Source organism: Chiloscyllium punctatum, chromosome 3 (genome assembly GCF_047496795.1).
Source record: "Chiloscyllium punctatum isolate Juve2018m chromosome 3, sChiPun1.3, whole genome shotgun sequence".
NCBI classification, from domain to species: domain Eukaryota; kingdom Metazoa; phylum Chordata; class Chondrichthyes; order Orectolobiformes; family Hemiscylliidae; genus Chiloscyllium; species Chiloscyllium punctatum.
In genome coordinates, this window is record NC_092741.1 from 17,100,910 (window position 1) to 17,124,327 (window position 23,418).

Below are 23,418 nucleotides of genomic sequence, written 5' to 3' on the forward strand. Positions count from 1 at the left end.
GTGGAGACCAAAACTGAATGCAATACCCTCAGTGTGGCCAGACCAAAGTCTTATAAAGCTGCAACATGAAATCCTGACTCTTGTATTTAATTCCTCAACCAATAAAGGCAAGCATGCCATACACCTTCTTCACCATCCTATCTACTGGTGTGGCCACTTTAGGGAAGCTATCAAATTGAACACCAAAATCCCTTTGTACAGCAATACTGTTCAGGGTCCTGCTATTAACTGTATACATTTCCTTAACATTTGAATTCCCAAATGGAGCACCACACACTTACCCAGATTAAACTCCATCTATCATCTCTCCACCCATATCTACACTGATCTATATCCTGCTGAATCCTTAGACAACCTTCTACACTATGCCCAACTCCACAGATCCTTGTATCATCTGCAGACTTACTAAACCACCCATCTACATTTTCATCCCAGTCGTTTTTATAAATATCACAACCAGCAGAGATCCCAGTACAGATCCCTGTGGAACACCATTAAGTCACGGACCTCCAGCTTGAAAACATCCTTCTACCACTACCCTCTGCCTTCTATGGGCAAGCCAATTCTGAATCCACGTGGCCAAGTCACCGGGGATCCCATCCTACTGAGATCTTAATCTTCTGGATGAGCCGACCATGAGGAACATTACTGAAAGCCTTACAAAAACCCATGTAGCCAACATCTGCTGCTCTACCCTCATCAGTCACCATTGTCACCTTTTTGAAAAATGCAATCACTTTAGTCAGGCATGATCCGAGCTTCACAAAGCCATGCTGACCGTCCCTAATTAGGCCTGGCTTTTCCAAATGTGTGTAAATCCTATCCTATTCCCTATCCCAACCATTAATGTGAGACACACCCATCTATAGTTTCCTGGATTATCCCTATTTCCCTTCTTGAACAGAGGAATAACATTAGCTATTCGCCAGTCCTCCAGGACCTCTCTGGTGGCTAATGAGGACACAAACATCTTGGTCAAGACCCAAACAATCTCTTCTCCTGCCTCTCTCAATAACCTGGGGTGGATAGCATCATGCCCTGGGGACTTATCCATCTTAATGCTCTTTAAGAGACCCAACACCACTTCTTTCTTGATCTCAAAATACCGTAGTATGTTAGCATGCTCCACCCAAATCTCACGATCCTCCATATCCTTCTCCTGGGTGAATACTGACACAAAGTACTCATTTAGGATCACACCCACCTCCTCAGTCTGCAAGCACAAGTTCCCTCCTTCCTTGAGTCGTCCTACTTTCTCCCTCGTTAGCCTCTTGTTTGTAATGTATGTATAGAATGCCTTAATATTCTCTTTAACCCGATTTGCCAAGGTCATTTCATGTCCTCTTCTTGCTGTCCTCATTCCCTGCTTGAGTTCTTTCCTGCTTTTTTGACATTCCTCACAGGCCTTGTCCGATTTTAGCTTCCTAAACTTTACATATGTTTCTTTTTTTGCTTTTGACTAAATTCATAACCTTCATTGTTATTCAACGGTCCCTGACCTTGCCATCCTTGTCCTTCTTCCTTACGAGAACATGCAGGTCCTGAACTCTCGTCAGCAGGTCTTTAAACAATTCCCACATGTCAAACGTGGACCTGCCTGATAATAGTCCTTCCAATTAACACTTTCTAGCTCCTGCCTAATACTGACATAATTTGCCCATCTCCAATTTCCAGCGGCTGATGACGTACCTTCCCAGGAAGGTCAGGACAAGTTGAGAGAGAAGCCACTGATGTGATCGACCCCTTTGGGATCTGGACCAGTAAGCGGCAGGTCAAGGTAACTCTGAGGGCCGATGACAGTGGGAACATCCTCCACCCACCCTCGAGCTTCGCAATCTGAGGCAGCAGAGGCTACCTGACATATGCAGGGCAGCCGAAAGTGTGCCGAACCTGCGGGAAGTCGGGACACGTGGCGGTGGATTGCAAAGTGACCATCTGCAGGAACTGCAAACAGGAGGGTCACTTGACGAAGGACTGTTGGGAGGAAAAGAGCTGCAACCTGTGCGGAGAGGCGGGCCACATGTACAAGGCCTGCCCAAGACGAGGAGCCGCCACCTACGCACAGATGGCCGGAGGTGGCAACACTAGCCGCGGACCGACAAAGTCCAACGAGGTACCGCGAATCAGCAAAGGAACGGTGCCTGGAGGCACCCAGAAGGAAGGGAAAGTTGTAGAGGAGCAGGCGGCAGACAGCGAGGAGATGCAGCAGCCGACCCAAGCTTCTGCAAGACAGACGGAGGAAATGGAAGAGGAGGGATCAAAGGAGGCAGAGCAGTGGATCATCGTCAAAAACAGGAAGAGGAAACCTCTCGAGGGCCCCAAAGCCACCAAGCGAAGGGGGAAGAGACACTTCCAAGATGAGGATACAGGCAGCTCCTCCGAGGGTGAGGACGGGCGCAAGAAGGGTCGCCTCCGGAGGAAGAGGCAGAGCGCCATGGGGAGAAAGGAGGGCAGCACTGCCCAAGAAGGAAAAGACGATCCCTCTGAGGGGATGGGTGAAGGCCTCCCCCTACCCGGTGAGAACCATGGGGTACCCACCGGCCCACAGCTCCAGGTAACTGGGAGTAGCGTCCCAGTGACAGCCCTGCTGTCAGATGGAGAACGGGGCGATGCGGACCCTGGGTCTGACACGATGACACCAGAGCGGGGAAATGACTCCAGCGTGGAGCTGGACAACTACCTCAGCCCTGGGAAGGTCCAGCAGTTTGCCGTCACCACGGGGATGCACACAGCTACCCCACTGGAGCAAGACCAGAAGAAAATGGACACTGGTAACCCCGTAAACTGGTAAAATGGGGTTTAAAATTGCCAGCATAAATGTGCGTAGCATTAAATCGGCTACGCGATGTGTTTCAAAGCTGGCCTTCCTGGCCAACGTCAAAGCCGATGTCCTGTTTCTGCAGGAGTGTGGGATACCGCACCTCAGCAGTTACAGGAGATGGTCGAGCTTGTGGGCCCACGGGCCGTCAGTGTGGTCGGGAGGCAACGATAGCCGTGCCTCCGGCCTGGGTATCCTGTTACGGGGAGGCAACTTCACCATCTCCGAGGTTAAGGAGGTGGTGGGCGGGCGCCTCCTCGTCGCGGACGTTAAATACAGAAACGCTCCCGTGAGACTAATCAACGTGTACGCCCCAGTGGGTAAGAGTGAACGGTTGGCCGTCCTGCAACAGCTTCCACTGCTGCTGGCTACGTCCAGGCCGGTCATTTTGGCCGGAGACTTCAACTGCATCATTGATGCAGATGGACGATCCGGCAGGGGGGACAGTAAACCGGACGCTACGTCCAGGGCCCTGATGGAAACAGTCAAAGACGCCAAGCTGCACGATGTCTTCAGCACCCCTGCAGATGGAGCGCAGCGTAGATACACCTGGTCACAGGCAGACGGGTCTACCCGCTCAAGGATAGATTACCTGTTTGTGTCCCGAACACTCTCGGTCAGATCCACCGATGTCAAGCCGGTGTTCTTCTCTGACCACTGCCTCCTGCTGGCCGACTGTCACCTACAGGACGAACAGCGGGCGGGCAAGGGAACGTGGAAACTGAACACTAAGCTGTTGACCCCGGGAAACATCGAAGAGCTCAAGAGGGATTACGCAGGTTGGAGAACCGTGAAGCCCCTCTGAGTCTCCAGCGGACTGGTGGGAAACTGTAAAAGGGAACATCAAGAGGTTCTTTTTCCTCAAAAGGTGTCCAGGAGGCGAGAGAGAGACGGGGAAAACTATCCCAGCTCCAGGAAAGTATGCAGAACCTGCTCCTGCTGCAGACGATGGGGGTCGATGTCACGGAGGACCTCAAGGAGGTGAAGGGCCAGCAAGCCTCGCTCTTTGCCTCGGAGGCCTCCAGGATAATCTTCCGGTCCAGGGTCCGCTCGGTGGAGCAGGACGAGACGTGCTCACGTTTCTTCTTCCAGAAGGTGCACAAAGAGAGCTCCGTGCTCAGCAGCCTGAAGAAAGAAGATGGCTCGGTAACGTCATCTCAGGCTGACGTCATGAGGATCAGCAAATCCTTCTACGCCAGCCTGTATGACTCGAATCCAACCGACAGCGCGGCCTCCCAGTCGTTCCTGTCCTCTATCACGGAGGTCCTAGATGACGGAACACGAGAGAGGCTGGACCAGCCGCTATCTCTGGATGAACTGACCAAGGCCCTCGAGTCCTTCGAAAAGAATAAAACTCCCGGAAGCGACGGCTTACCGGTCGAGGTTTATTCCGCTCTTTGGGACTTGATCGGCCAGGACCTGCTGGAGGTGTATGTCAGTATGCTTCGGGCAGGTACCATGAGTGAATCCATGAGGAAAGGCATCATCACCCTCGTCTACAAGCGGAAGGGGGAGAGGGAGGAAATTAGAAATTGGAGACCGATCTCACTGTTAAATGCAGACTACAAAATCCTGTCAAAGGTCATTGCCAACCGGGTCAGGTCTGCTCTGGGATCGGTGATCCACCCTGACCAAACCTGTGCTGTACCGGGCAGGAAGATCTCTGAGAGTCTCGCACTCCTCAGGGATACGATTGCCTACGTGCAGGACAGGGGGGTGGACACCTGCCTCATCAGCCTGGACCAGGAGAAAGCCTTTGACAGGATATCGCATACATATATGAGGGATGTCCTCTCCAAAATGGGCTTTGGGGAGGGAATCGGAAATTGGATCAGACTGCTCTACACCAACATTGTCAGTGCAGTCTCAATCAATGGGTGGGAATCAGATAGCTTCCCAGTCAGATCTGGAGTCAGGCAGGGCTGCCCTCTCTCTCCTGCCTTGTTTGTGTGTTGCATAGAGCCATTTGCCGAATCCATCAGGAAGGATGCGAGCCTGAGAGGGGTGACTATTCTTGGCAGCGGGGGCCTGCAGGTTAAGGCCTCCCTGTACATGGATGACGTCGCTGTTTTCTGCTCGGATCCGCTGTCCGTGCACAGACTCGTGTGCATCTGTGACCAGTTCGAACGGGCCTCGGGGGCCAAGGTAAACCGAGGCAAGAGCGAGGCCATGCTCTTCGGGAACTGGGCCGACCAATCCTCTATCCCCTTCACCATCAGGACTGACCACCTGAAGGTGCTGGGTATTTGGTTCGGGGGGGCTGGGGCGTGCGCCAAGACCTGGGAGGAGCGGATCAGGAAGATGAGACAGAAACTAGGCAGATGGGGGCAACGGTCGCTCTCCATCGCGGGAAAAAACCTGGTCATCAGGTGTGAGGTACTCTCAGTATTGCTATATGTGGCACAGGTCTGGCCTATCCCCAGGACCTATGCCGCCGCAGTCACCCGGGCCATCTTCCAATTCATTTGGAGATCAAAGATGGACCGGGTCCGAAGAGACTCTATGTACAAAGACCGGTGCAATGGGGGAAAAAACACGCCCAATGCCACCCTCACCCTGATGGCCACCTTTGTGTGTGGCTGCATCAAGCTGTGCGTGGATCCCCGGTACGCAAACACCAAGTGTCACTACGTACTGAGGTTCTACCTGTCCCCTGTGTTGCGAAGGATGGGCCTGGCCTCGCTGCCGCGGAACGCTCCGAGTAGTTGGACCGTTCCGTATCACCTGTCCTTCGTGGAGAAATTTATGAGGAAAAACACCTTTGACCACAAGTCCATCAGGAAGTGGTCAGCACGTAGCGTCCTTGAGACCCTTCGGGAAAAGGAGAGGGCGGATCCTGTCGAGCGGTTCCCTGAGCAGACTGTCAAAGCCATTTGGCAGAATGCCTCATCGCCAGAACTTTCCAACAAGCACCAAGACGTGGCTTGGCTGGTGGTGAGAAGGGCTCTGCCTGTGAGATCCTTTATGCACGCCCGGACTCTCTGCCGCACCGCACGCTGCCCTCGAAGTGGCTGCGGGGGGACGAGACTGTCACACACCTCCTTCTGGAATGTGCCTATGCAGAGGAAGTCTGGAGAGGAATGCAGTGGTGCTTGTCGAGGTTCGTCCCGAGCAGCGCTGTGACGCGGGACTCCGTGCTCTACGGCCTGTTCCCCGGGACTCACACCGAGACGAACATTAACTGCGCCTGGAGGATCATCAACTCGGTGAAGGACGCTCTCTGGGCGGTCCGAAACCTGTTGATCTTCCAGCGGAAGGAGTTGACCCCGACCGAGGGTTGCAGACTGGCACATTCCAAGGTCCAAGACTACGTGCTAAGGGACGCGCTGAAGTTTGGGGCAGCTGCCGCCAAGGCGCGGTGGGGAAAGACCACCGTGTAAGATCGGCCTGCCTAAAGAAGAACAGGGGGCCCATGCGGACGTTTTTTTGGGCTCTGCTGATGCCTCAGCCAAATATATGTATATGTACAAGATTGAAAAATGCACAGGATTGTAAACGACAAGGATAAATTCGAATCTGTGTTTGTAAAAATGGACATATGTATGGCATGATCAAATGTACAGACCATCAAATCATTTTATGAATAAAGTATATTTTTGAAATAAAAAAAAAATCAGCTTGCCACAAGATCCTGACTTATCCTTACTCATTGTTATCTTAAAACTGCAGGAGTTATGATCACTGTTTCCAAACTGCTCTCCCATTGAAAGGTCAGTCACTTAGCCAGGGTCATTTGCTAGCACAAGGTCCAGTATCGCCCCCCCCCCCCAGCCTCTAATTGGACTATCCACGAGCTATTTCAAGAAGCCCTCTCTGATACACTTAACAAATTCTGCCCGATCTAAACCTTTTGCTGCAAGGGAATCCCTGTTGATATTGGGGGAAGTTAAAGTCACCCAGTGTGAAAACACTTTTTATTGCATATTTCCATAATCAGCCTCATATTTGTTTCTCGGTGGCTGTTAGGGGGCCTACAGTATAATCCTATCAGCGTGATTACACCCATCTTATGTTTAAGCTTTACTCATATTGCCCTCGTAGATAAGCCCTCCAGTATGTCCTCCCTGAGTACAGATGTAATGCAACTCATCCACCGCTTTTACCTTCCTCTCCATCTCATCTAAAACAATGAAACCCTGGAATGTTAAGCAGCCAGTCCTGTCCCTCTCTCAATCAACTCTGTAATAGCTGCAATGTCATAGTCCCATGTAGGTCCAGGCTGTATACTCATCTGCCTTACCTTTAATACCTCTTGCATTGAAATAAACACAGTTTCAGCTCATTAGTACCATCACGTATATTTACCTGTCTCTGCCTTTCTTTTCTTTCTGATTTACTGGTCCTAACATGTATCTTCCCATTAATCCTTCCACTTGGTGACCTGCTGCTCTGGTTTCCATCGTCCTGCCACTCTAGTTTAACCTAACCGAGTAGCACCAGCAAACCTTCCTACGAAGATATCAGTTCCCCTCCAGTTTAGATGCAAACTGTCCCTCATGTACAGGTCACCCCTTCTTCAGAAGAGATCCCATTGATCCAAGAACCTGAAACCCTGCCACCTGCACCAGCTACTTAGCCACGCATTCATCTCTCCGACCTTTCTATTCCTTGCCTCACTAGCACGTGGCATTGGTAATAACCCAGAGATTACTATCCTTGAGGGTGGTAAATAAACCAAGTTTGTCCAATCTCTACTCATAGTTAATACCATCCAAACCAGGTGACATCCTGGTAAACCTAGTTTTGTGGTGACCAGAACTAAATTCAATATTCCAAATGTGGCCAAACTAAAATTCAAAGTAAAAACAACGACTGCAGATGCTGGAAACCAGAGTCTCGATTAGAATGGTGCAGGAAAAGCACAGCAATTTAGGCAGCATCCGAGGAGCAGTAAAATCGATGTTTCGGGCAGAAACCCTTCATCAGGAATACAGGCAGAGAGCCTGAAGGGTGGAGAGATAAATGAGAGGAGGGTGGGGGTGGGGAGAAAGTAGCATAGAGTACAATAGGTGAGTGGGGGAGGAGATGAAGGTGATAGGTCAGGAAGGTGGGAGGGTGGAGTGGATAGATGGAAAAGAAGATAGGCAAGTAGGACAAGTCATGGGGACAGTACTGAGCTGGAAGTTTGGAACTGGGGTGAGGTGGGGCAAGGGGAAATGAGGAAACTGTTGAAATCCACATTGATGCCCCAAGGCGGAAGATAAGGCGTTCTTCCTCCAGGCATCTGGTGGTGAGGGAGCAGCGGTGAAGGAGGCCCAGGACCTCCATGTCCTCTGCAGAGTGGGAGGAGGAGTTGAAATGTTGGGCCACAGGGTGGTGTGGTGGATTGGTGCGGGTGTCCCAGAGATGTTCCCTAAAGCGCTCTGCTAGGAGGTGTCCAGTCTTCCCAATCTAGAGGAGACTGCATTGGGAGCAACGGATACAATAAATGATATTGGTGGATGTGCAGGTAAAACTTTGATGGATGTGGAAGGCTCCTTTAGGGCCTTGGATGGAGGTGAGGGAGGAGGTGTGGGTGCAGGTTTTGCAATTACTGCGGTGGCAGGAGAAGGTGCCAGGATGGGAGGGTGGGTTGTAGGGGGACGTGGACCTGACCAGGTAGTCACGGAGGGAACGGTCTTTGCGAAAAGCGGAATGGGGTGGGGAGGGAAATATATCCCTGGTGGTGGGGTTTGTTTGGACGTGGCAGATATGTCGGCGGATGATTTAGTTTATGGGAAGGTTGGTCGGGTGGAAGGTGAGCACCAGGAGGGTTGTATACATTTCTTAAGGAATACTTCGCTTCAGTATTCACCTGTGAGAGGGACTTTGTCAATTGTGAATACAGCATGAAATTGGCTGATATGCTCAAACAGATTGATGTTGAGAAGGAGGATGTGCTGGACATTTTGAAAAACATGAGGAATGATAAGTCCCCTGGGCCCAAACGGAATATATGCAAGGTTGCTACGTGAAGCGAGGGAAGAGATTGCTGCGACTTTGGTGATGATCTTTGCGTCCTCACTGTCCACTGGAGTACTACCAGATGGTTGGAGGATGGCAAAAGTTGTTCCCTTGTGCAAGAAAGGGAATAGGGATAACCCTGGGAATTGCATGGCAGTCAGTCTTGTGTCAGTGGTGGGCAAATTATTGGAGAGGATTCTGAGAGGCAGGATTTATGATTATTTGGAAAAGCCAAATTTGATGAGAGATAGTCAGCATGGCTTTGTGAGGGTCAGATTATGCCACATAAACCTTATTGAATTATTTGAGGATGAAGGAAGCATATCAGGTATCGACAGGAAAGATTGAGTGAATCCTTAGAATAGTATAAAGGCAGTAAGGGTATACTTACGTTGGAAATCAGGAGGACAAAAAGGGGATATGAGATAGCTTTGGCAAATAGGGCTAAAGAGAATCCAAAGGGATTTTATAAAAAAGTTAAGGACAAAAGGGTAACTCGGGAGAGAATAGGGCGCCTCGAAGATCAGCAAGGTGGCCTTTGTGTGGAGCCATAGGAGATGGAGGGAGATACTAAAGGAGTATTTTGCAGCAGTGTTTACTGTGGAGAAGGACATGGAAGATGTAGAATGTGGGGAAATAGATGGTGACATCTTGAAAAATGTTAATATTACAGAGGAGGAAGTGCTGGATGTCTTGAAACACATCAAGGTGGATAAATCCCCAGGACCTGATCGGTGTACCCGAGAATGCAAGGTGCTACATTTTGGGAAAGCAAATCTTAGCAGGACTTATACACTTAATGATAAGGTGTGTTAAGGGAGTGTTACTAAACAAAGAGACCTTGGAGTGCAGGTTCATAGCTCCTTGAAAGTAGAGTCACAGGAAGATAGGATAGTGAAGAAGGCATTTGGTATGCTTTCCTTTATTGGTCAGAGTTTTGAGTACAGGAATTGGGAGGTCATGTTGCAACTGTACAGGATTTTGGATAGGCCACTTTTGGAATACTGCCTGTATTTCTGGCCTCCTTCCTATCGGAAGGATGTTGTGAAACTTGAAAGGGTTCAGAAAAGATTTACAAGGATGTTGCCAGGGTTGGAGGATTTGAGATGTAGGCAAAAGGTTGAAAGGTGTTAGGTGAATTTATAATTGCAGCGTTACATTGTACTTTGCTCAAAAACTGCATAAATTCATATAAGACTCTGTTAACTCATTTTTTAGGTTAAAATCAGTCTAAACATTATGGCACAGACTGAGAACACAGGGGGCTAACACCTTCAACATAGTATCTGGCCAACACCAATTGTTACAGTTAACCTGAGAATGTAACTTTAAAAAAACGTTTTGTGATTCACATATGAAAGAAGTGAAACTATCATGGTCATTCTAACAGATGAAAGGTTCAACAAACAGTCAAAGTATTTTTCGATGTATAATTTCAGTTACATCACACTGTAAACTTTTACTCTGAATTCTGTGTCTTCCAATTGTATCCTCCACAACCACCTGATGAAGGAGTGGTGCTCCGAAAGCTAGTGCTTCCAAATAAACCGGTTGGACTATAACCTGGTGTTGTGTGATTTTTAAAAATGAGGGGTATGTGGATTAGTTTGATCTCAGAGTAGGATAAAAGGTTGGCACAACATCAAGGGCTGAAGGATCTGTAGTGTGCTATACTGTTCTATGTTCTATTGGGCTTGGTGTATTAAGTCAAGAAACCCAATGAATATTGTGTCCTGATGAATTAAATATGAACTTTTATTCATATTAATAATTATGTCTTGCTAACTTACTGTTGAATCTGTCCCAAATCTCTCCTTTGATGGATAAACAGCAATTGAACAATCAGCTGAAACATCACTCTTGGAAAAGGGATTAAATTTTAATGTAATTTCTTAAAGTAGGAATTCTCCCTCTGTGTAAAACATGCTTCACATTTTCCCACAGGACTCAGAAACAAACATGACCATCAAACTGATTGTCATCCTTCCATCTGTGAGAGATGGTGGGAAAGCAGCCTCAGCATTTTGCTGAGATTATCTGCTGCCCTCTGAATGTCTGAACAATTGATTCTGGAAAGAATCATCATCAAACAAACCCTGACAAGCTGTCTCTCTGAGACGAGTGATAATGAACTGGCCCAAAACAGGGCAGCAAACAGTGAGCTCCTGATGAGACTGAATTTGAATGAAATGTGCCCCAAAGACTGAAGGCAGAAAACTCCATGACAGAAATCAGCTGCCTCTCGATCAGCTCCTGTTCCTACAATTATCATCCTGAGGACGACAGACAGAATGAAGCAAAAACTCAAAATATCGATGTTTCCTCGGATCGGTGAATTCACAGCTGGATTCTGAGCATCTTCAGGTGGATCTGCAGTTTGAGCAGTGAGCTCAGATATTTACATACTGTTTTTGGACCTGTTTCTGGAATAAATTACTCAAACATGAAACACAGGAGGCAAATAGCAGTAATTTGCTTCTGGAACAGTTTCCTTCATTCCAACTTTGAGATGGATTTTGAAATGATTAACTCACTGAGTGCTGGCTCCAGGGAAGTCTGAAGGTCCCCAGCAGCATTTTGCTTTCAGCTCCCACAGTGTCAGGCTGAGAGATTCCCTGGTAATACAGAAAGTACAGTGTTGTCAGAGTAGTTTGTCAGAGTAGATGAGATAAATGAACTTCACTCAACAACCTTCCCTTGCTCTCAATGCTCCCATTAAGGAAGTCACACTCCAGGGTATTTAAACGGCTGGTGTAATCTACAGTCTGTGCTGGGTTAGACAATCTCACCCAGGTGGCAGGAAGGTCACAACAGGAGGTTTAACCTCCTGGTGTCAGGAAGGTGACTAGCATCGTTCCAGTTGAGGGGAATAGCCAGTGAGCTCTGCTGCATTGGTGCTGAGTGAGGACAGTGATGTTTAAACAGCTCATCACTTCCAGTGGGATCAGAAACATCTTCGAGGTGAGATACCATCCGAGTTAACACTGTAGCAGTCCCAGTTGGACGACAGCAATTCAAATAGAGGACTGACCACCATCTTTGGGCATCAAGGAATGGGCAATAAACAACAATCTTGTCAGAATCTCCCATACTCCACGAAGGAACAAACAACACTGTGTGTCTGCAATGTGAAATTCCTAAACTAATCATGTTTTAGTTCAAGTGTTTTCCAGCTTCATTTTTTTGATGTAAATGAAGAACACCTGACCTACTTCTAAAGATGAACATCAGCTCCAGCCATTGCTCTGAAATGCAGACCCTGTAAATGTCTGATGGACGTGTGGAATTTAGCTTCAGGTCTACCTTTTGAGTTTGACTTTACTTCAGTGAATATTGGGTGGTTCAGATTTGACCAACATTTACACCATTGCTGTTCATGAGCGAGATACTGAGCTAACTTTATTACTTTGCCTAACGAGACACGCAAGTCACCATTTGGCCAAGTTTCTCGCTAACGTCTCCATGGTGATCGAACATTTTAATGTTGAATCATGAGCAATGCAGAAAAACATAATTCCGAGCCCTAAACTGACTTCACCCACACCTGGACCATCCAAATCCCTGAATTTGACTAAATGCAGATTTTACAACATGAGACACAAAATGTACCTGCAATTCCCCCAGGCTCTTTACTCCCTGGAACGGGGACAAATCTTGTGGTAAAACCTGAACCAAGCAGGAAATAGGAGGTGGGTGGTGGGTGGGAGAGTGATACCACACGGCATGGGGACACCACCTGAGACTGGAGGAATTGATCCCTGGCATCAGGAAAGTTGTCCGTGAAAAGGTCTGGAAGAGATTGCCACTGGGGTGTGGAAGAGAAGCCTGGAGTCGGGAGTAGTGAAGAGATGGGAGTGGGAGCTGGAGTGTCATAGTCATAGAGTCATAGAGATGTACAGCACGGAAACAGACCCTTCGGTCCAACCAGTCCATGCTGACCAGGTATCCCAACCCAATCTCGTCCCACCTGCCAGCACCTGGCCCATATCCCTCCAACCCTTCTTGTTCATATACCCATCGAAATGCCTTTTTAGAGGAGGTTAAATTACCTACAGTTTGGAAACAGGCTCTTCAGCCCAACAAGTCCACACCGACCCTCCGAAGAGCAACCCACCCCCCTACATTCACCCCATTACTAATGTGCTCAACACTACTGGGAACTTAGCATGGCCAATTCACCTAACCTGCACATCTTTGGACTGTGGGAGGAAACCAGAGCACCCAGAGGAAACCCATACAGACATGGGGAGAATGTGCAAACTCCACACAGACAGTTGCCCGAGTCGGGGGGTGAACCCAGGTCCCTGGCGCTGTGAGGCAGCAGTTCTAACCACAGAGCCACTGTGCCATTTTAAATGTTGCAATTGTACCAGCCTCCACCACTTCCTCTGGCAGCTCATTCCATACACATACCACCCTCTGAGTGAAAAAGTTGCCCCTTAGGTCTCTTTTATATCTTTGCCCTCTCACCCTAAATCTATGCTCTCTAGTTCTGGACTCCCCGACCCCAGGGAAAAGACTTTGTCTATTTATCCTCTCCATACCTCTAATAAGTTTGTAAACCTCTGTAAGGTCACCCCTCAGCCTCCGACGCTCCAGGGAAAACAGCTCCAGCCTGTTCAGCCACTCTACAGAGCTCAAATCCTCCAATCCTGGCAACATCCTTGTAAATCTATTCTGAACCCTTTCAAGTTCCACAACATCTTTCTGATCGGAAGGAGACCAGAATTGCATGCAACAGCCGCAACACGACCTCCCAACTCCTGTACTCAATACTCTGACCAATAAAGGAAAGCATACCTAACGCCTTCTTCGCTGTCCTATCTACCTATGACTCCATTTTCAAATAGCTAAGACCACAGGATGGGAATGGAGGGACAGTCTCGAGGGGTTGAATACTCTATTCTGCTATTTTTACCCAGAAAAAATATTTCAAAACATTACAGCCTTATATTTAACTGGGCTTCTTCTAAACAAAATACAAAACCACGTCAGGTTTGTGCTGACAGATCTCACAAGAGGAGTCACAATCTCAATGTCTCTTCCAATGGTTAAAATCACATCTGAACGGGAAAAGTATCATTATAGAATGTGTAAAAATGAAGTCAGGGAGGGGAATGAGGGAAAGGCTGTAAACTTTGATTAAATGTCAGAGGGCTCCATCACCGGGTTTACAGCAGAACAACAGTCAAGATTGACAAAGGGAATGCTGAGAGATGGGCTCAACCCACAGGGCACCACATCCCCAGAGGAAAATGTTCAAGGTTGGTTTGAAGAATGATAAAGGTCAGAAAGGGGAAGTGATCATTGCCATTTTATATTTACAGTTGTGTAGATGAGTTAATACTAATACAAGAAGAAACGGTGAGTCAGTGGCTGCAGCAGGTGTCGATGAGGATAAGGTAGAAACAGCTGAAAAATGGGCAGTAGACAGGGACACCCCGTATACTGAATCACAGCTGTGTACCTCACTACACTGCACGAAGGTGGGAACTCACCCCATAGTTAAAGAGGGCTCACTGAAAATTAGGGTGTTGTTCATACACAACATCAAAGATTCAATATTGGATTAATAATGAATTTCAAATCTTTGGGAGTGGAGTGAACTGTTTTTTAAATTCTAATTAAAATCACATTTTTGTGCTATACACCCTCTGCGTTGTCTCACAATCTAAATAAACTGTCATTTGGCAAATTTCAAACTGAACTCAGCTTTTGAAAAATGTTTAAGAGAAACATAGAAAATGTAAAGGTGAGAAATAAATGCGTCTCCTGTGAAGGTGATCTTAAAAATGTAAAAGGGATTGGAGACAATTGAAGGCAAATTGTAAAACTAAAGAAAGGATTATCAAATCCATAAGGTCAGTTTGAAAATGAACAGCAGATTTCAGCAGTTTTCCTGAACAAAGTAAAATTACAACAAAATCACTCAGTGACTTGGGCCCCACCCCCCTCTCTCAGACTCACGGTGAGTTAACTCTTTCTGCTAGCAGCTTCCTTCGAATTTCCCCAGACACCTTCCATATTGTTATATATTTATCATTCTATATCAACATGGAAGTGGTACCGGCCTGAAGGTGAGACTGAAATTATGCGGTTTCAAGTCCCCCCTCTCCAGAAGACTCCAAGCGATTGAAAACAGAATGGATGAACTCAGATCCAGCTTGGGGAACTGAGAGACTGCTGTGTGCTCTGCTTTACAGAGACATGGCCTACTCCTGCTCCACCTGACTGTGCCTTGGCAGCTGACGGTTTCTCCATGCATCGTATGGACCACACAGCATTCTCGAGTAAGTCAAGGGATGGAGGGGATTGCTTTCTCACCAACACCTCCTTGGTGCTTAGATGTAGTGACCCCAGCGAGATACTGCTCCCCGGACCTAGAATATTTCACAGTGAAATGCTGTCCCTACTACCTGCTGCGTGAGTTTACCTCCACCATCCTGACAGCAGTGGGCGGCACGGTGGCACAGTGGTTAGCACTGCTGCCTCACAGCGCCAGGGACCCGGGTTCAATTCCCGCCTCAGGCGACTGACTGTGTGGAGTTTGCACATTCTCCCCGTGTCTGGGTGGGTTTCCTTCGGGTGCTCCAGTTTCCTCCCACAGTCCAAAAATGTGTGATTAGATTACTTACATTAGATTACTTAGTGTGGAAACAGGCCCTTTGGCCCAACAAGTCCACACCGACCTGCCGAAGCGCAAACCACCCAGACATATTCCCCGACATTTACCCCTTCACCTAACACTACGGGCAATTTGACATGTCCAATTCACCTAACCTGCACATCTTTGGACAGTGTGGGTTAGGTGAATTGGCCATGCTAAATTGCCCGTAGTGTTAGGTGAAGGGGTAAATGTATGGGAATGGGTCCGGGTGGGTTGCGCTTCGACGGGTCGGTGTGGACTTGTTGGGCCGAAGGGCCTTTTTCCACACTAAGTAATCTAACCTAATCTAATCAGTCTACATACTCCCCCTTTCAGATGTGAAGAATGCTCTGGATGAAGTTTACAAATGCACTCCAGATGAAATTCCCTGAAGCCTTATTCATTGTGGCCAGTGACTTCAACCAGGCCAACCCTCAAAACGGCACGACCTAAAAATCCCATCACATCCCCTGCCCCAACCGGAGGACCGAACATCATTGATCACTGATACACAACCATCAAAAATGCCTATCGCTCCCCCCCACCCCACCATCCACACTCTGTAAAATCTGTTCACAGCGCCGTGTTCCTCCTCCCAGCTCACAAGCAGAAGTCGAAACGAGAGGACTCATCACAGAAAGGATTACAGTGACGTTCTGAGGCAGCAGAAGAACTTTCCTGAGACTGCTTGAAATCAGTGGACTGGGCCATGTTCAAGAATTCAGCAGACAACCTAGACCAGCACACCATCACCATCGCAGGCTTCATTAGCAAGTGCGTGTTGGACTGCGTGTCAAAGAAGTCAATCCAGGTGTTTCCCAACCAGGAACCTTGCATGAACCAGGAGATCCACTGCCTCCTGAAGACCAGGCGAGCGGCTTTCAATTCAGGCGATCCAGAACTTTACAGGAAATCCAGATGTGACCTCCACAAGGCCATTCATGTAGACGCACTGATTACAAAGGCCCAACAACGTCTCTTCTTCCTCAGGTAGCTGCGGAAATTTGGCATGATGGTGAATATCCCTGCCAACTTTTATAGGTGTGCCATCGAGAACATTCTGTCTGGATGTATCACTACCTGGTTAGGCAACTGTACCATTCAAGATCAGAGACGGTTACAGAGAGTGGTGAATTCAGCCCAGATAATCACAAAGGCCAACCTCCCAACTACAGAATCCATCTACCAGGCCTGCTGTCAAGGAAAGGCCCACGGCATTCTCAAAGATCCATCCTGCCCTGGCAATGTTTTTCTACAACCTCGACCATCGGGGAGAAGGTACAAAAGCCTGAACATACGCACCAGCCGGTTTCGAAACATTTTTATCCCTACTGTTGTTCAAATACTGAATGGACTCACAAATTCTTAACGTTCGCCTGTACCTGTGTTTTTGTTCTTACCGCTGTATACCTATGATTTACTTATCTATCCTACTTAACTCTGTGATCTGCCTGTATTGCTCGCAAGACAAAGCTTTTCACTGTGCCTCAGTACACGTGACAGGAACTGGTCCTCCTGGGAGCAGTTGCGGCAGAGACGAAGGAATTGGGAGTATAGGATTGCGTTTTTACAGGGGGAAGGGTGGGAGGAGGTGTAGTGTAGGTAACTGTGGGAGTCGGTCAGTTTATAGTAAATGTCCGTGTTGATTTGGTCGCCCAAGATAGAAATGGAGTGGTCTAGGAAGGGGAGGGAGGAGTCTGAGACGGTCCAGGTAAATTTGAGGTCGGGGTGGAAGGTGTTGGTAAAGTGGATGAACTGTTCAACCTCCTCGTGGGAGCACAAGGCAGCGCCGATACAGTCATCGATGTAGCGGGGGAAAAGGTGGGGGGGGGTGGTGTCAATGTAGCTGCAGAAGATGGACTGTTCCACATATCTTACCAAGAGGCAGGCATCGCTGGGGCCCATGCGGGTGCCCATGGCTACTCCTTTGGTTTGGAGGAAGTGAGAGGATTGGAAAGAGAAGTTGTTCAGGGTGAGGACCAGTTCAGTCAGTCGAAGGAGGGTGTCGGTGGAAGGGTACTGGTTGGTCCGGCGGGAAAGGAAGAAGCAGAGGGCTTTGAGTCCTTCGTGATGGAGGATGGAGGTGTACAGGGACTGGATGTCCATGGTGAAGATAAGGCGTTGGGGACCGGGGAAGCGAAAATCATGGAGGAGGTGGAAGGCATGGGTGGTGTCCCGAATGTCCCTCCAAGGCTCCAAGGGATCCTTTCATATCCACCACAAATTCATCTGCACCACCACACACATCATTTATTGCATACGCTGCACCCGATGTGGCCTCCTCTATATTGGGGAGACAGGCTGCCTACTTGCGGAACGTTTCAGAGATCACCTCTGGGACACCCGGACCAACCAACCCAACCACCCCGTGGCTCAACACTTCAACTCCCCCTCCCACTCCACCAAGGACATGCAGGTCCTTGGACTCCTCCATCGCCAGACCATAGCAACACGACGGCTGGAGGAAGAGCGCCTTATCTTCCGCCTAGGAACCCTCCAGCCACAAGGGATGAACTCGGATTTCTCCAGTTTCCTCATTTCCCCTCCCCCCACCTTGTCTCAGTCAAATCCCTCGAACTCAGCACCACCTTCCGAACTGCAATCTTCTTCCTGACCTCTCCACCCCCACCCCCACCCCGACTCCGGCCTATCACCCTCACCTTGACCTCCTTCCACCTATCGCATTTCCAACGCCCCTTCCCCCAGGTCCCTCCTCCCTACCTTTTATCTTAGCCTGCTGGACACACTTTCCTCGTTCCTGAAACGTCGATTCTCCTGTTCCTTGGATGCTGCCTGACCTGCTGCGCTTTTCCAGCAACACATTTTCAGCTATCGTATTCCCAGTCAATATTGGGGAAGTTAAAGTCCCCCCCAAAACAACTACCCTGTACTCTCGCTCTTATCGAGAATCATCTTTGCTATCCTTTCCTCTACATCCCTGGAACAATTTGGAGGCCTGTAGAAAACTCCCAACAGGGTGACCTCCTTTCCTGTTTCTAACCTCAGCCCAAACTACCTCAGTGGATGAGTCCTCAAACGTTATCTCAGCTGCTGTAATAATACCCTTGATTAACAATGCCACACCCCCACCTCTTTTACCATCTTCTTTGATCTTGCTGAAACATCTAAATCCTGGACTCTGCAACAACCATTCCTGGTCCTCCTCTACCATGTCTCTGAAATGGCCACAACATCGAAATCCCAGGTACCAACCCATGTTGCAAGGTCACCCACCTTATTCCGGATGCTCCTGGCATTGAAGCACACACATTTCAAACCAATATACTGCTTGCTGGCGCCCTCTTGCGATCTTGTAAACCTGCCCGTGACCTCACTACCCTCAACCTCCTGTACACTGGAACTACAATTCAGGTTCCCATCCCTCTGCTCCGTTAGTTTAATTCCCTGCCCCTCCATCCCCGGAGAGCATTAGCAAATTTCCCTCCCCTAGGATATTAGGTGGAGACCATCATGTGTGTAGAGGTCCCACCTTCCCCAGAAAGAGCTCCAATTATCCAAGAATCCAAAACCCTCCCTCCTGCACCATTCCTGCAGCCAAGTGTTCAGCTCCGAGCTCTCCCAGTTCCTCCCTTCACTAGCACGTGGGTATAGGCAACAAATCAGAGCTAACAACTCTGTTTGTTCTAGCTCTGAGCTTCCACCCTAACTCCCTGAATTTCTGCCTTCGATCCCCACCTTTCCTCCTACCTATGTCACTAGTGCCTATGTGGACCACAACTTGGGGCTGTGCCCTCTCCCCCTCAAGAATCCTGAAAACACGATCAGAGACATCACAAACCCTGGGACCTGGGAAGCAACACACCAATCAGGAATCGCTCTTGTTCCCACAAAACCTCTTCTCTGTCCCCCTAACTATGGAGTCCCTAATGACTAAGGCTCTGCTCTTGTTCCCCCTTCCCCTCTGAGCAACAGGGACAGACTTTGTGCCAGAGACCTGTACCCCATTGTTCATCCATGGTAAGTAGTCCCTCCTCAACAGTATCCAAAACGCTATACTTGTTGTTGAGGGGAACCACCACAGGATGGCTGCCAGTTCCCTTTCCTATCCCTGATAGTAACCCATTTACCTTCTTCTCGTGGCTGTGGAGTAACTATCTCCCTGTAACAACTCTCAATAACCCTCTTTGCGAATGATCCGAAGTTTCTCCAGCTCCAGTTCACGAGGAGCTGGTGTTGGGGGCACTTCCCACGATTGAAGTCAGCGGAGACACTAGAGATGACCCTTACCTCCCACATACTGCAGGAGGAGCATTCAACTGCCCTAACTTCCATTCCCGCTATTCTAAATTCCCAGATAGACCGCTGAAAAAAAACATGTAACATGATCAAAAACCCTTACCACCGTACACACTGACACACAGAACTATTTTTTTGGTTAGAGGAGAAGGATGGGTGGGAGACACTACCCAGGTAGTGTTTCAGGTTAGGTAACAGCCCAAATATGTAACCTCATGACCTCTCTGACTGCCTCCAGGAACTGAAGAAAACCGAAACGATAAAGAAATTTAATCTGTACACTCACGTATCCCAACAGGCTTCGCTACTCCCTGGTGACCTTGTGACCTCTCCAACTTCCTCCAGGAACTGAAGAAATGGAGTCTAGAGAATGCAGAGAAATTCTGCAGTTTTAAAAGCGTCAAAGTTTATTTCTCTGCAATCTCTATTTCTTTTTCCACAGCAAAAACTGATGCAAAATATTCATTTATTATCCTTCCCATCTCCTGGGATTCAGCACAAAGAAAATCTCCTTGATCTTTAAGAAGCCCGACCCTCTCTGCAGTTACCCTCTTGCTCTTAATGTATTTGTAGAATCTCTTCGGACAATCCTTAACCTTATCTGCTAATGTTATCTCAAATCCTCTCTTTGCCTTCCTGACTTCTCTCTTAAGAATGCCCCATGACTCTTTATATTGATTAAGAGATTCAGTTGAACCAAGTTGTCCTTATCTAAAATAAGATTCTCTTTTATTCTTGACTGGAACCTCAATACCTTTAAATGTCCATTGTTCCTTCATCTTACCCACCTTACTCTTCACTCTAGCAGGTACAAAATGTCTCTAAACTTTCATCATCACCCTCTTGAATGCCTGTCACTTGTCAGTCATCCTTTCACCTGTCAACAGTCTATTCCAATCAACTTTTGAAAGTTCTTATCTCATAGCATTAAAATTCGCCTCACTCCAATTCAAAACTTTAACCTTTATGGAAGGCTTAGCCTTCTCCATAACCATTTTGAAACGAATAGAATTGTGATGGCTCGACCCAAAGTGTTCCCCCACTTTTACTTCAGTTTCCTGCCCAGCCGTATTGCCTGAAAGAAGCTCCAATTTTGCTCCTTCTCTCGTAGGAGCAACTGCATATTTATGAAGAAAATTCTTCACCATCCAGTCCTTTAACACCGTGGTAGTCCCCATCAATATTTTGAAAGTTAAAATTCCCCATTTTTGCAACCTTATGATGCATACATTTATCTGAGATCTCCCTACATATTCATTTTTCAATTTCTGTTTTAATATTGGGGGGGCCTACAGTACAATCCCATCAAAGTGATCTTTCCATTTTTATTTTCAATTTCTACTCATATAATTTCACTGGATGATTTTTCAGAAATATCTTCCCCAGTTCCATGGTTATGTCTGCAGGAAATGTGTTTGGTTACAAATCCTATCAGATCGCATGGATCAACTGGAGCAGCAGTTCGACGCAATGAGGAATTTACAGGAGCTAGGAGGTGGGATGGATAGTAGTTATAGGAAGGGAGAAAACAATCACAGATACAGTTACGTAGATGGGTTACCTCCAGGAAAGGTAGGAGAGGAAGGCAGGTAGTGCAGAAGTCTCCTGTAGCTAGTTCCATCTCAAACATATATGCTGTTGTTGAAAAAGTCAGGGGTGACAGACTCACAGTAGAATGTAGCATGAACAGCCAGGTTTCTGGTAACAAGACTGGCTCTGATATAATGAGGGGTACGTCAGGTTCCATATGATCGATTGTGATCGGGGACTCTCCAGTCAGAGGCATAGCCAGACATTTCTGTGGCCAAGATAGAGACATCAGTTGCCTCCCTGATGCCAGGAGCAAGAATATCTCAGAGAAGGGGCAGAATATTCTCAAAGGAGAGAGAGAGAGAGAGAGAGACCAGCAGGGGGTCATTGTACACATTGGAACTAACAACATAGGAAGACAAATAGACGAGATTCTGAGGAGAGAATATAGGAAATTAGGCAGGAATTTAAAACATAGGTCCTTGAGGGTAGTAATATCTGGATACTCCTGGAGCCACACCCTAGTGAGAGAAGGAATAGCATGGCTGAGGAACTGGTGCAGGGGAGAAGGGTTCATATTTTTGATTCATTGTATTTTTTTCTGGGAGAGAGTGTCGGAAGGACAGATTGCACCTGAATTAGAAGGAGACTCATATATTGGGGGGAGACTTGCTAGAGCTGCTCAGGAGGAGTAAAGTGGGGTCACATGGAACCAAGGGAGATCGTGAGAAAGCAGATTGGTGCAGTTGGGCAAAGGAATGAGTCAAACAGACAGGACAGGCAGGAACAAAACAGAAAATGAGGTAGGACTGATAAATTAAACAGCATTTATTTCAATGCAAGTGGCCTAAGGCTGATGAACTCAGGGCGTGGTTAGAAACATGGGACTGGGGTATCATAGCAATTACAGAGACGTGGCTGAGGGATGGATAGGACTGGCAGCTTAATGTTCCAGGATACAAATCTTTGGGAAGGATAGAAAGGGGGGGGCCAAGAGAGGAGGGGGAGTGGCATTTTTGATTAGGGATAATATTACGCTGTTCTTTGGGAGGATATTCCTGGGTATACGTCCAGGGAAGTTATTTGGGTGGAACTGAGAAATAAGAAAGGGATTATCTCCTTAGACCCTCCAATAATTAGTGGAAAATTGAGGAACAAATTTGTAAGGAGATATCATTAATTTTTAAGAATATTGGAGTGGTAATGGTAGGGGATTTTAACTTTCCAAACATAGACTGGGACTGCCATAGAGATGAGAGTTTGAATGGAGAGGAATTTGTTGAGTGTGAACAAGAAAAATTTCTGATTCAGTACGTGAATGAATCCACTAGAGAAGGAGCAAAACTTGACCTTATTTTGGGAAATAAGGCAGGGCAGGTGACTGAGGTGTCAGTGGGGGAGCATTTGAATTTGATTTGACTTATTTATTATCACATGTACCTGAGTACAGTGAAATGTTTTGTTTACGAGCCATACAGACAGATCATAATAAGCAAGGACATACAGATCATTGGGTGAAAGAAATCTTGGATAGAAGTATACAGGTTACATGACACAGGGTGTGCGCCAGGCTAGATTAACATTAGCAAGTTCTGCATCATTTGAAGTGAGAGAATCCATTCATCAGTCTAATAACGGCAGTGCAGATGCTGCTCCTGATCCGGCTGGTGCCTGTATTTAAGCTTCTGTACCTTCTGCCTGTAGAAGAGGTTGTAGGAGAGCATTACTGGGTTGTGATGGGTCAGACTGAGAGGATCCTGTGTTCCTTAATATTGTAACCTCCTAACCTACTGCTCCTGTCCTATGTGAATAAACTTTACCCTTGCATGTATATTTTTTAAGCAGAGCTGGCACTTCCTCCTTAATCAACCCCTGATCATCTTGTCCACTCTGAGGCAGTTGTCTAACTTCCCTTGTGCTTTTTGTGACTAGTCCAACAAAACTCCCAGGCTTGTCTGGTTTTCCTACATCTGGCTTTCTCCTCGCCCACCAACTCTGTGATTTTGTGTGGCCCACTTCATTACAATGAAAACACCAGAGCTTTTATACTTCTTTGTCCCCCTTCAAGGGTTTCTTTTTTACCCTGTGGTAAGTTATCCTTATGATCTTCACGGAGATCTACCTTTCCCTTTCCACATGTGGATTTCTTTTTGTCCCAGTTTCTATCCCTCATGGACTGAAATTGATTCTGGAAGCCAAACTGAGTTTTATGAAGCAGCTCATA

The 23,418-nt window shown here is 47.5% G+C and overlaps 2 protein-coding genes across 2 annotated transcripts in view; both read right to left on the reverse strand.

The window, feature by feature from the left end:
- The window catches only part of yipf3 (Yip1 domain family, member 3), a 788,655-nt gene that overhangs the window by 712,371 nt on the left and 52,866 nt on the right, over positions 1-23,418 (reverse strand). The gene's annotated exons all lie outside the window — the stretch shown is intronic.
- The window catches only part of LOC140456119 (uncharacterized), a 73,689-nt gene that overhangs the window by 23,918 nt on the left and 26,353 nt on the right, over positions 1-23,418 (reverse strand). The gene's annotated exons all lie outside the window — the stretch shown is intronic.